Raw genomic sequence first — 13,289 nt, forward strand, 5'->3', positions numbered from 1 at the left:
TGTAAATGGCATTCCCACTGCACTGTGTACACACTCACCTGTCGAAGGCTCTGTATAAAACTCATACATAGGTCTACTAGTATAGTAGCCTAAAATATTGCTGCTCTTTTTGTAGCACCATTCCAAATACTGCAAAAAGCTGCCAAATTCCTCTTACTCTTCTGTTCGATCAGATGTGTAAAAAACAGGATTGAGTTGGTTTGTGAGATCTGGTATTAATAGTGCTTCTTGTTCCTGCTAAACGTCTCTGTAGAGGTCAAAGTCATGCACAGATTGCAGACAGAGTAAAGCAGTCACACAGATCACATTTACAGTATAGTATTAATCTAAGTTTTCTGTACTACCAACCATGGACCAATCAAAAACTGTAACTAGTATCTGCGGTGTATTACAACTTGAAGGCTACTGTAAAAACCATAGATACGTTATAAGACCCTCCACCTTTGTCTGACCCCATTAAATTATTTACTAAGGGATATCTATCTTGTTCTTACCATTAGTGGAACATGGGCATCCTATAGACCCTCCAGGCAAAAATATCGGTCAATACAAAAAGTGTATGATTCAAAGCTAGCTCAAATTTTCTAATTTGAATGCTCAGACTGAATGATCAGCAGCCAGAGTGAGGGACAGATATATTGGGCATAAAGCAAGCATACTGCAGGGCACTCCGTCTGTAACGGTTCTGTAACGACAGATGCTTGGAGACGAGAAGCAAGTACAGGGCGTGCATTTAATAATAAATAAACATGAAACATAACAAGAACAGCATCTGGACAGGAGAAACATAACATCAATGCTGACTCGGAAATTAAACTGAGGAAGTGACAGATAGAGGGGAGGTAAATTACATGATGGAGTGCAGGTGAGTCCCATAATTAAGCGCAGGTGTGCGTAACGATGGTGGCAGGCGTGCGTAATGATGAGTGTACTGGTGACCTCGAGCACCTGAGAGGGGGAGCGGGAGCAGATGTGACACTGTCAAATAGGCCTACATTACATTCCTCTAGTCAAGTGGGATGAAAAAAAGTGTAGAAAATCCACTACATTATTAAAAAACTTCTTCGGGATCAGTGTCCCTTCCACGGGACGGTTGAGCTAACGTAGGCTAATGCGATTAGCATGAGGTTGTAAGTAACAAGAACATTTCCCAGGACATAGACATACGGTCTCTGATATTGGCAGAAAGCTTAAATTCTTGCCAATCTAACTGCACTGTCCAATTTACAGTAGATATTACAGTGAAATAATACCATGCTATTGTTTGAGGAGGGTGCACAATATTGAACATGAAAAGTTATTAATAAACAAATTAGGCACATTTGGGCAGTCTTGATACAAAATGTTGAAGAGAAATGCAATGGTTCATTGGATCAGTCTAAATCTTTGCACATATACTAAATTGCACCTGGGCAGGAATAATACATTATGGCCTTTCTCTTGCATTTCAAAGATGATGGTACAACAAAGTACAAACGAACGGTTGGTTTTTTCTTTGTATTATCTTTTACCAGATCTATTGTGTTATACTACATTCATTTCACATTTCCATAAACTTCCAAGTGTTTGCTTTCAAATTATACCAAGAATATGCATATCCGCGCTTCAGGGCCTGAGCTACAGGCAATTAGATTTGGGTATGTCATTTTAGGCAAAAATTTAAAAAAGGGGCTAATCCTTAAGAGGTCCTGAATGAGTCCAGGTCACTGTAAAATGGGAAAAAGCTGAATAGATAAAGATAAAGCTGGATTCCATTGAGTATAATTTTTTTCAATGTAATGTGTGATTATCTGAAAAGTAGTTTTGTGAGACATGTGAGATTGCAAAATGTGTTCATACATGCAAAACAACCATTTTTCAAATGTCCATCTTTGGTTGGGTCTTTTGTTTTGTCCGTTTATTAGCAGCTAAGATAAAAACATACCAATAGGCTAATTCCGTAAAGGCAGATCTAAACTTCCGGCGCCGACAGAGATGGCCGCCTCGCTTCGCGTTCCTAGGAAACTATGCAGTTTTTTGTTTTTTTTACGTGTTATTTCTTACACTAGTACCCCAGGTCATCTTAGGTTTCATTACATACAGCCGAGAAGAACTACTGAATATAAGATCAGCGTCAACTCACCATCAGTACGACCAAGAATATGTTTTTCGCGATGCGGATCCTGTGTTCTGCCTTACAACCAGTGCCACGGAATGGTTCCCATGCAGCGACCCAAAAAAACGACTCAGAAAAAGAGGGAAACGAAGCGGTCTTCTGGTCAGACTCCGGAGACGGGCACATCATGCACCACTGCCTAGCATTCTTCTTGCCAATGTCCAGTCTCTTGACAACAAGGTTGATGAAATCCGAGCAAGGGTAGCATTCCAGAGGGACATCAGAGACTGTAACGTTCTCTGCTTCACGGAAACATGGCTAACTGGAGAGACGCAATCCGAAGCGGTGCAGCCAGCGGGTTTCTCCACGCATCGCGCCGACAGAAACAAACATCTTTCTGGTAAGAAGAGGGGCGGGGGCGTATGCCTTATGGCCAACGTGACATGGTGTGATGAAAGAAACATACAGGAACTCAAATCCTTCTGTTCACCTGATTTAGAATTCCTCACAATCAAATGTAGACCGCATTATCTACCAAGAGAATTCTCTTCGATTATAATCACAGCCGTATATATCCCCCCAAGCAGACACTTCGATGGCTCTGAACGAACTTTATTTAACTCTCTGCAAACTGGAAACGATTTATCCGGAGGCTGCATTCATTGTAGCTGGGGATTTTAACAAGGCTAATCTGAAAACAAGACTCCCTAAATTTTATCAGCATATCGATTGCGCAACCAGGGGTGGAAAGACCCTGGATCATTGTTACTCTAACTTCCGCGACGCATATAAGGCCCTGCCCCGCCCCCTTTCGGAAAAGCTGACCACGACTCCATTTTGTTGATCCCTGCCTACAGACAGAAACTAAAACAAGAAGCTCCCACGCTGAGGTCTGTCCAACGCTGGTCCGACCAAGCTGACTCCACACTCCAAGACTGCTTCCATCACGTGGACTGGGAGATGTTTCGTATTGCGTCAGACAACAACATTGACGAATACGCTGATTCGGTGTGCGAGTTCATTAGAACGTGCGTTGAAGATGTCGTTCCCATAGCAACGATTAAAACATTCCCTAACCAGAAACCGTGGATTGAAGGCAGCATTCGTGTGGAACTGAAGGCGCGAACCACTGCTTTTAATCAGGGCAAGGTGTCTGGTAACATGACTGAATACAAACAGTGCAGCTATTCCCTCCACAAGGCTATCAAACAAGCTAAGCGCCAGTACAGAGACAAAGTAGAATCTCAATTCAACGGCTCAGACACAAGAGGCATGTGGCAGGGTCTACAGTCAATCACGGACTACAGGAAGAAACCCAGCCCAGTCACGGACCAGGATGTCTTGCTCCCAGGCAGACTAAATAACTTTTTGCCCGCTTTGAGGACAATACAGTGCCACTGACACGGCCTGCAACGAAAACATGCGGTCTCTCCTTCACTGCAGCCGAAGTGAGTAAGACATTTAAACGTGTTAACCCTCGCAAGGCTGCAGGCCCAGACGGCATCCCCAGCCGCGCCCTCAGAGCATGCGCAGACCAGCTGGCCGGTGTGTTTACGGACATATTCAACCAATCCCTATACCAGTCTGCTGTTCCCACATGCTTCAAGAGGGCCACCATTGTTCCTGTTCCCAAGAAAGCTAAGGTAACTGAGCTAAACGACTACCGCCCCGTAGCACTCACATCCGTCATCATGAAGTGCTTTGAGAGACTAGTCAAGGACCATATCACCTCCACCCTACCTGACACCCTTGACCCACTCCAATTTGCTTACCGCCCAAATAGGTCCACAGACGATGCAATCTCAACCACACTGCACAATGCCCTAACCCATCTGGACAAGAGGAATACCTATGTGAGAATGCTGTTCATCGACTACAGCTCGGCATTCAACACCATAGTACCCTCCAAGCTCATCATCAAGCTCGAGACCCTGGGTCTCGACCCCGCCCTGTGCAACTGGGTACTGGACTTCCTGACGGGCCGCCCCCAGGTGGTGAGGGTAGGCAACAACATCTCCTCCCCGCTGATCCTCAACACTGGGGCCCCACAAGGGTGCGTTCTGAGCCCTCTCCTGTACTCCCTGTTCACCCACGACTGCGTGGCCACGCACGCCTCCAACTCAATCATCAAGTTTGCGGACGACACAACAGTGGTAGGCTTGATTACCAACAACGACGAGACGGCCTACAGGGAGGAGGTGAGGGCCCTCGGAGTGTGGTGTCAGGAAAATAACCTCACACTCAACGTCAACAAAACTAAGGAGATGATTGTGGACTTCAGGAAACAGCAGAGGGAACACCCCCCCATCCACATCGATGGAACAGTAGTGGAGAGGGTAGCAAGTTTTAAGTTCCTCGGCATACACATCACAGACAAACTGAATTGGTCCACTCACACAGACAGCATCGTGAGGAAGGCGCAGCAGCGCCTCTTCAACCTCAGGAGGCTGAAGAAATTCGGCTTGTCACCAAAAGCACTCACAAGCTTCTACAGATGCACAATCGAGAGCATCCTGGCGGGCTGTATCACCGCCTGGTATGGCAACTGCACCGCCCTCAACCATAAGGCTCTCCAGAGGGTAGTGAGGTCTGCACAACGCATCACTGGGGGCAAACTACCTGCCCTCCAGGACACCTACACCACCCGATGCTACAGGAAGGCCATAAAGATCATCAAGGACATCAACCACCCGAGCCACTGCCTGTTCACCCCGCTGTCATCCAGAAGGCGAGGTCAGTACAGGTGCATCAAAGCTGGGACCGAGAGACTGAAAAACAGCTTCTATCTCAAGGCCATCAGACTGTTAAACAGCCACCACTAACATTGAGTGGCTACTGCCAACACACTGTCAATGACACTGACTCTACTCCAGCCACTTTAATCATGGGAATTGATGGGAAATGATGTAAATATATCACTAGCCACTTTAAACAATGCTACCTTATATAATGTTACTTACCCTACATTATTCATCTCATATGCATACGTAGATACTGTACTCTATATCATCGACTGCATCCTTATGTAATACATGTATCACTAGCCACTTTAACTATGCCACTTGGTTTACATACTCATCTCATATGTATATACTGTACTCGATATCATCTACTGTATCTTGCCTATGCTGCTCTGTACCATCACTCATTCATATATCCTTATGTACATATTCTTTATCCCCTTACACTGTGTATAAGACAGTAGTTTTTTTTGGAATTGTTAGTTAGATTACTGCATTGTCGGAACTAGAAGCACAAGCATTTCGCTACACTCGCATTAACATCTGCTAACCATGTGTATGTGACAAATACAATTTGATTGATTTGGATTTGATTTGAAACACCGTAGGCACATTTTATTGAACTTTGAGCATTGACTGTAGGTGGAAAGGCACTTTATACATCCAATCAGTTATTTCAATTATTATTATTATTTTTCCAAGGTGTTACAGTGAGCACTGTAATAACTGTACCACAGAGATTTTAAACCTGTATGTATACCATAGACAGAGATAGACAGCTCTAGCGCCCCAAAGCTATTTTTGTCAACTTGGTGGGACTTCCTATGGATTAAGGAGGGATCACATAATCCCATCCAGGTCATCAGGAAGGCTCAGCAAATTAATTATTCTCCTGAGAAAACATTCCATAACTGTAGGAAGCAGTACATTTCATTGAAATTACATGGAAACAACGTTGATTCTACCACTGTGTGCCCAGTGGGATATTGCTTACACCTGTAAAATCCTCTCAGATTAGTGTGTAGGGTTTAGGGGTCCATTTGGGAGTGGGTCGTTTACTCTCTTTGACTACATGCTCTCCATACCTGGGCATACCTGAGGTGCATTGAATATGACAGAGTGGTGTTCATCGTTTAATTAATATGGAAACGGTACTGTACTAAAAAAACAGTTGGCGAACGATGTGGCCCAGAGGGTGATTGTGTAAGGAGGTGTGGATTTGTAGGTGTGGAGTTTTGCGATTTCAAATGGTCACACCCATATTGATCAGGCCACACCCACCAAACGGGAGTAAATATACCTCAAAAGAACAGTGTGCACCATTTTGGGAAAACGTGTAGTTCGGTACAAACTTACGGTAGGAAATGTTGATCCGAACTGAATGCACCCCAGGGTTGGGGTCAATTCCATTTAAATTCCAGTCAATTCAGAAAGCAAACCAAATTTTTATTTAAATTCCAAATGTTCCTCATTGAAAACCATTGTAATTGTAATTTCAGTTATCTTCCTGGGTTAGTATTGCATTACCATACCTCCAAATCACATTATTGCTCCTTTGGAAGTCTGCAGAAGTTTATATTAGCTGAAACGGCTAGACTACCCCGTTCAACAGCCCTGCACCCCCACAGCAACTTGCCAAACATCCCCTATTTCCCCTTCACCCAAATCCAGATAGCTGATGTTCTGAAAGAGTTGCAAAATCTGGACCCCTACAAATCAGCTGGGCTAGACCATCTGGACCCTCTCTTTCTAAAATGATCAGCCGCAATTGTTGCAACCCCTATTACTAGCCTGTTCAACCTCTCTTTCGTATCGTCTGAGATCCCCAAATATTGGAAAGCTGCCACAGTCATCCCCCTCTTCAAAGTGGGAGACACTCTAGACCCAAACTGTTACAGACCTATCTATCCTACCCTGCCTTTCTAAGGTCTTCGAAAGCCAAGTTAACAAACAGATCACAGACCATTTTGAATCCCACCGTTCCTTCTCCGCTATGCAATCTGGCTTCAGAGCTGGTCATGGGTGCACCTCAGCCACGCTCAAGGTCCTAAACGATATCATTACCGCCATCGATAAAAGACAATACTGTGCAGCCGTATTCATCGACCTGGCCAAGGCTTTCGACTCTGTCAATCACCACGTTCTTATCGGTAGACTCAACAGTCTTGGTTTCTCAATGACTGCCTTGCTTGGTTCACTAATTACTTCTCAGACAAAAATTAAATGCATGCTCTTCAACGGATCGCTACCCGCACCTGCCCGCCCGTCCAGCATCATCACTCTGGATGGTTCTGACTTAGAACATGTGGACAACTAAAAATACCTAGGTGTCTGGTTAGACTGTAAACTCTCCTTCCAGACTCACATTAAGCATCTCCAATCCAAAATTAAATCTAAAATCAGCTTCCTGTTTCACAACAAAGCAGCATTCACTCATGCTGCCAAACATACCCTCGTAAAACTGACTGTCCTGCTGATCCTTGACTTTGGCAATGTCATTTATAAAATAGCCTCCAACACTCTACTTAGCAAATTGTATCCAGTCTATCACAGTGCCATCCGTTTTGTCACCAAAGCCCCATATACTACCCACCACTGCGACCTGTATGCTCTCGTTGGCTGGCCCTCCCTTCATATTCGTCACCAAACCCACTGGCTCCAGGTCATCTATAAGTCTTTGCTAGTTAAAGCCCCGCCTTATCTCAGCTCACTGGTCACCATAGCAGCACCCACCCATAGCACGTGCTCCAGCAGGTATATTTCACTGGGAACGAATTGCAAAAATCACTGAAGCTAGAGACTCATATCTCCCTCACTAACTTTAAGCATCAGCTGTCAGAGCAGCTCACAGATCACTGCACCTGTACATAGCCCATCTGTAAATAGCCTATCCAACTACCTCACCCCCATATTGTTATTATTTTTTTATATTTTTTTGCTCCTTTGCACCCCAGTATCTGTACTTGCACATTCATCTTCTGCACATCTATCACTCCAGTGTTTAATTGCTAAATTGTAACTACTTCGCCACTACGGCCTGTTTATTGCCTTACCTCCCATTCTTACCTCATTTTCACAAACTGTATACAGATTTTTTTCTATTGTGTTATTGACTGTACGTTTGTTTATTCCATGTGTAACTCTGTGTTGTTGTTTGTGTCTCACTGCTTTGCTTTATCTTGGCCGGGTCGCAGTTGTAAATGAGAACTTGTTCTCAACTGCGCTAACTGGTTAAATAAAGGTGAAATAATAACATTAAAAAAATAAAAATAACAGCCAATAAAATGTAGGCGCTGTAAGCCACGCCTACATTTTACTGGACATTACATTTCTAGAACCCTCCCCCATTGTCTCATGTCAGATGGCTTCAATCTAATGCAGGAGCCAGCGCAGACGGCAGTTGCTCTTTCTGATGTGAGACAATGCCACCCCCCCGACATGCCTGTAGATTGGATGCTGCATGTAATGACATGTGTCACTGGGTGTTCGTGCTCCTCACTGCAAGGACGTTCTATTTAGTACAGTCTTGTGAAGACGAGAGTGTGGAGAACTCATCAAAAATTAGTTTTGAAGCACTGCACACTCATTGCTACTGCATTACCTTTGACCAATACAGACAAAACCAGATAACTACATAAATCAATAGCTAGCTTGTAATTTCATAATTATCAGCCTTGATGGGTAGCTAGCTAGCTACCAATTCTTCATCAGTTCGCCGGTGATCTATGCAAACTACAGTGGATATTTCAGGCAGTTAAACATGCCATAATTAACACAGTACATATTTATTAATGTATCAGGATAAAATGTGATAGTCAGGCAACATACTTGTTATGTCTCGTGGGTTTCATAACGTCTTTATAACATCACGTCTTTATAACAATTCAATAATAATGATACAATAATTCAGTTCATCCTTTTATCTCGAATGTGATCATCTCAACATACCACAACTCCCATGATGCTCTGCGGCATAACCCCAATATACAAAATCTCCTCCATTCCTTCTTAAATTGCCCCCATTATGAACAACAGTCCTGAAAAGGTGACTGTGAGCCCCTAGGAGATGACTGCTGGGACAGGATGTCACCCGGTAACAGTTCTGGTCCACTCACAGTACTCAACAGTAACTTATCTGTTTGTCTTTTCCAGATGAAGTCCTCTGAAGTCTGGACAGTGTGGGACACAGGACCAGTCTGAGCAATGACGGTAGCAGGAACCCACTTTGGTCTGTTGAGGTAGTACCTAGATAGTTTCTTCAGGTTTGAAAGCTCTGTCCTTTATTTTTTATTTTTTTTAACTAGGCATGTCAGTTAAGAACAAATTCATATTAACAATGACAGCCTACCCCGTCCAAACCCTAACAATGCTGGGCCAATTGTGCACCGCCTTATGGGACCACCAATCATGGCCAAATGTGACAACAGCCCAGGACTGAACCAGGGTCTGTAGTGATGCCTCTAGCACTGAGATGCAGTGCCTTAGACCGCTGCACCACTCGGGAGCCCGCTCAGTTCATGTTGTCACACTGTCTCCTTTGCGTTCAAAGGTTTGAGTAGGTTGAAACTTGTGCGTAGCTCTCTCTTCATGAGTAGTGATACAGAAAAGGCCTTGGTGGTTGTACGTGGCATGTTCCTGTAGGATAGCAGGAAGCTGTTCAAGCATTGGTGCCATTTCCCTTGACCCTGAGACGCTTTCAAGTCATGTTTCATGGTCTGCACAAACCTCTCCACCAGCCCGTTGGTTGATGGATGATACGGTGCAGACCTGATGTGCTGTACGGCATTCACCTGTAGGAACGAGGCCATTTCTTCTGACATTTCTGTGGTCCGTTGTTGTTAACGAGTTGGAGTAGTGATCCAAACCGACTAAACACTTCCACAAGCTTCTCAATGGTCTTCTCAGCAGTAGATCTCAGGATGGCAACCACTGGCTACTTTCTATGAGCATCCACGACCACGAGAAACAAACTTCGACTGAACCTGTGAAGTTGACATGCATGCATTTCCATGCCTCCTCCATCCAATCCCATGGATGAAGAGCTGCAAGTTGAGGTACGTTGTGAACCTTTTAGCATGGGGAACATGTTTTTGCTTTCTCCTCAATGTCTCCATCCAATCCAGACCAAAAGTAGCTTTGTGTGATTTCCTTCATGCAAACCATTTGATTCGCATTTCATTCTGCCTTCGCTGGTTTCCTCAGCAAAGGCGGAATGATAACTTTCCTCCCCCACAGCAGACAACTGGAAAGGTAAGGTTTCAGTTCTGGAGCATTTCCTGCGGCTTTACCTTGCATGATGGTGTCCATCACTTCAGATAACACCAGTTCGTTTCTGATGTTTCTCCGCACCTGTGATGAAGATGTCAACTTGGCATGACTACGTCTTGACCACAGGTAGTGGTAACCTGGAAAGTCCATCTGCTTAGCATTACAGTTCTGACTTGTGGCACTTGATGTCGTAGGTGTATGCTGACAACAACAAAGCCCACCTTTGCATTGCTTGCTTGCAGTATGCGGTACAAATATGCTAGTCAGTGGACAATGATCTGTAGGATGATTAGTAAGAAGGGTGAACTTCCTCCTGTACAAATACTGGTGAAATTTACGCACTCCAAAAACTATTCCTAGGGCTTCCCTTCTATTGCGTTGTTACTTTCTGCTTTCTACAATGTCCTTGATGCAAAAGCAATTGGCTTCTCTTCACCGGAAGGCATGATATAGGACATGACTGCTCCCACATCATAGGGACTAGATTCACAAGCTAGTTGGATGGGCAATGAAGGGTCGAAGTGTGTCCAGATTAATCTAAATCCCTCAGTTTCTTCTCCGCAAAGAAACCCACAGTACCTCCAGAGATGATATCTAGACCACGAACACATTCTAACCATTCTGATTGGTCCCAGAAGTTGATGGGTTGAGCCAGAGCAAGAACACACATGGTTAAAGCAGTGTTTTGAAAATGCGTCATTGGCTTTGATACTCTGATTGGTTAGAAATGATCCAATAATTTTGACATGAGTGGTGTTATACAACATTTGACTTAGATGATGGCAGTCACACTGAAGCATGTATCAAAACATAGAGCAGCGGAAGAAATCAGTTTGAGTCTTTAGGCAACAAATTAAGTGTAATATACAATGACATCGCAACACACAAAAACACATAAGTAGGAGGCAAAAATGGTTCCTACACAAGTAAAGAATGAAAGACATGCTATACAATTATGAGCTGTATTCAAATCTGTTATTTCATTTTTTTCCCTCGCCAGGTACGTTAGGTTATTTTTTGTGTAACTGTGCTTTCAGTCCCACTGGCAACCACCAGAGGAGGCTCAAATCACATAGGTCTACATACAGATTTTGAGGTGATGCTATCATTGAATTTCCTCCTGTATTACCACCTGGAACTGTGAATTTATACCGTTCTTTGTTGTTTATAACTAATTATGTTTGCGGTGTTAACACTTATTTTTTGGGCAGGGGATAGGCCTACGTATGGGAATTTGCTAAGTCATTATACAACGAATATAATTAAAATGAGGATAAAATTATCCATTATTTCAAGTATTTAACTTGTTTTTGTGAAAGTTCGACGATGTCATTCATTTATTGCGCTTCTTGCTTGTCTGTAAACAATGGCTCACTGCGGGACGAAGCAATTGCGCTTCTACAAAATAAGTTGCCCACTCCCAGATATGCCTAGAAAGAAGTCTGCCACTCAGCTTGGGCTTGTTCGTTGTAGTAACTGTTCCTCTGAACTACCCGTGCGCAAACCAAGCGGCTTGTCAGCTGTGGGGATCCTCAAAGACAACGAATGTACCATACGACAACTGACACAGTGCTGCTCGGTAAAGAATAGGAAGGGGCAGTAAAGTAAACGCACGTTTTTAGAATAATTTGTCAAACAATTTGCATTTGGATTAGCTGGAGAACAGACACTTTTCTCTCGTTTATAACGCCGGGGAGCTCACATCGAGACTCCGTGACATCGTACTTTTTAAGGTAAGAATACAGTTTGATTTGAGTCCCTTTAAAACTAACATTTACTTAAAGTTGTTTTTAGTGCCTAATAAACATTATAACCTAGAGGAGAAATAAATGCGACAATTCGGACTACGTTGAAAGAAACACATTACGGGCTAGAGTTTAAAATGTAACCTCATTCCATAGATTTTTAAGATTGGAAGGTGCAATAATATATTACGTTGTTGCAATACTTTAAAAGTTCCTATGTTGTCAAAAAACAAGTCCAAGTCGAATGTAATATCACTCAATACATTCATTTGTCCATGAGCCTTTTGTTAAAACGTTTTTAACACTAACCCCTGCACCGAATGAAGGTATCCTTGTAATAAAAACTGGTTTTGCGTATGAGTGTATTGTATTGAATTGCTCAGTTGTCTAGTGTGATTATTCCACTTGGGGTCGTTGTTCAAACTGTCTAGGCATAGACCATCAAAACAAATGTTTTGTTTGTGTATTGTCTGACTATCATTTGGTAATTATCAGACAAACTATTGATGTACCACCATCACTTTTTGACATTATGCAAGTAAAGCTGCCAGCATGCCATTCTCCTTCTCCCATATGTAGGGATTGATGAGAGGATGATCCAGCTGACACAGTTGGGCTCCACTGTCACCTGAATACTGCAACTGGATGTGTTGTGTGATTTTTCAAATGCCATTTTCAGCTGCTGTCATAATCTTTTGGATACAGACAGACACATCCTCTTCCTAACTGTCTAAAGCTGTTGTTCCCCCTTTGAAATTAGCTTACAACTTGCCATTGGCAAAATCAGTTGAATTTGTACATATCTGTATGTTTGCCTAGGTGTGATTCTGAAAAGGTTTCGTCTTATCTTTTAACAGGGGCTACAATTATAGCCTAACAGTGGAAGTGTATATTTTTTACATAGCCACTCCCTTTCTTTTTCTTTCTACTGCAGGAAATTATTGTGTAATATTCAAACTTTATTCATACAGTGGCCAACGTTTATAAAGGATCACATTTTCAGCTGTGATCAGGCTAGAAGAGGCTTTGTTTAAAATCCCCCAAAATCCTGTTTTGCACCTAATAAACCCTATTGAGATGGTGCTTTCATTCTTTCCCACCCCAGTCGGTTTTCACTTTCTTACCCTGTGTAGGTAATCCAGAAGTGCAATAAACAAAACCAGATTTATATATATTTTTGTATACCAAAGGACAACCTTTTTCTAGGTGTATTGGCTGATCAGATGTAATTTGATTACGTTGGATTAGGGTTTTGATTATCCAGCATCTTACCCTAGCCCAGTAACATCATTACAGGAAGACTTTGTAGTAAAATGGCCATGGGCATGACCTTCGAGCTCTTACTCTTTCACTTGTTTTGCTGTTCAAAACCCAGACGGACATTCTTGAATAGCAGGCCATCTGCTAGTCCAAGTGCTTTTTCCATGAGCACAATATCAC

The 13,289-nt window shown here is 43.1% G+C and overlaps 1 protein-coding gene across 1 annotated transcript in view; it reads left to right on the forward strand.

The window, feature by feature from the left end:
• Positions 1-11,553: 11,553 nt before the first annotated feature.
• LOC112221632 (plexin-B1) overlaps positions 11,554-13,289 on the forward strand; it is a 69,682-nt gene continuing 67,946 nt past the window's right edge. Inside the window, exon 1 of the mRNA XM_024383811.2 lies at positions 11,554-11,837. The gene's annotated coding sequence lies outside the window, so the exon portion shown is untranslated. The remainder of the gene's footprint in view (positions 11,838-13,289) is intronic.

This window comes from Oncorhynchus tshawytscha, linkage group LG22 (genome assembly GCF_018296145.1).
Source record: "Oncorhynchus tshawytscha isolate Ot180627B linkage group LG22, Otsh_v2.0, whole genome shotgun sequence".
Taxonomy (NCBI): Eukaryota; Metazoa; Chordata; class Actinopteri; order Salmoniformes; family Salmonidae; genus Oncorhynchus; species Oncorhynchus tshawytscha.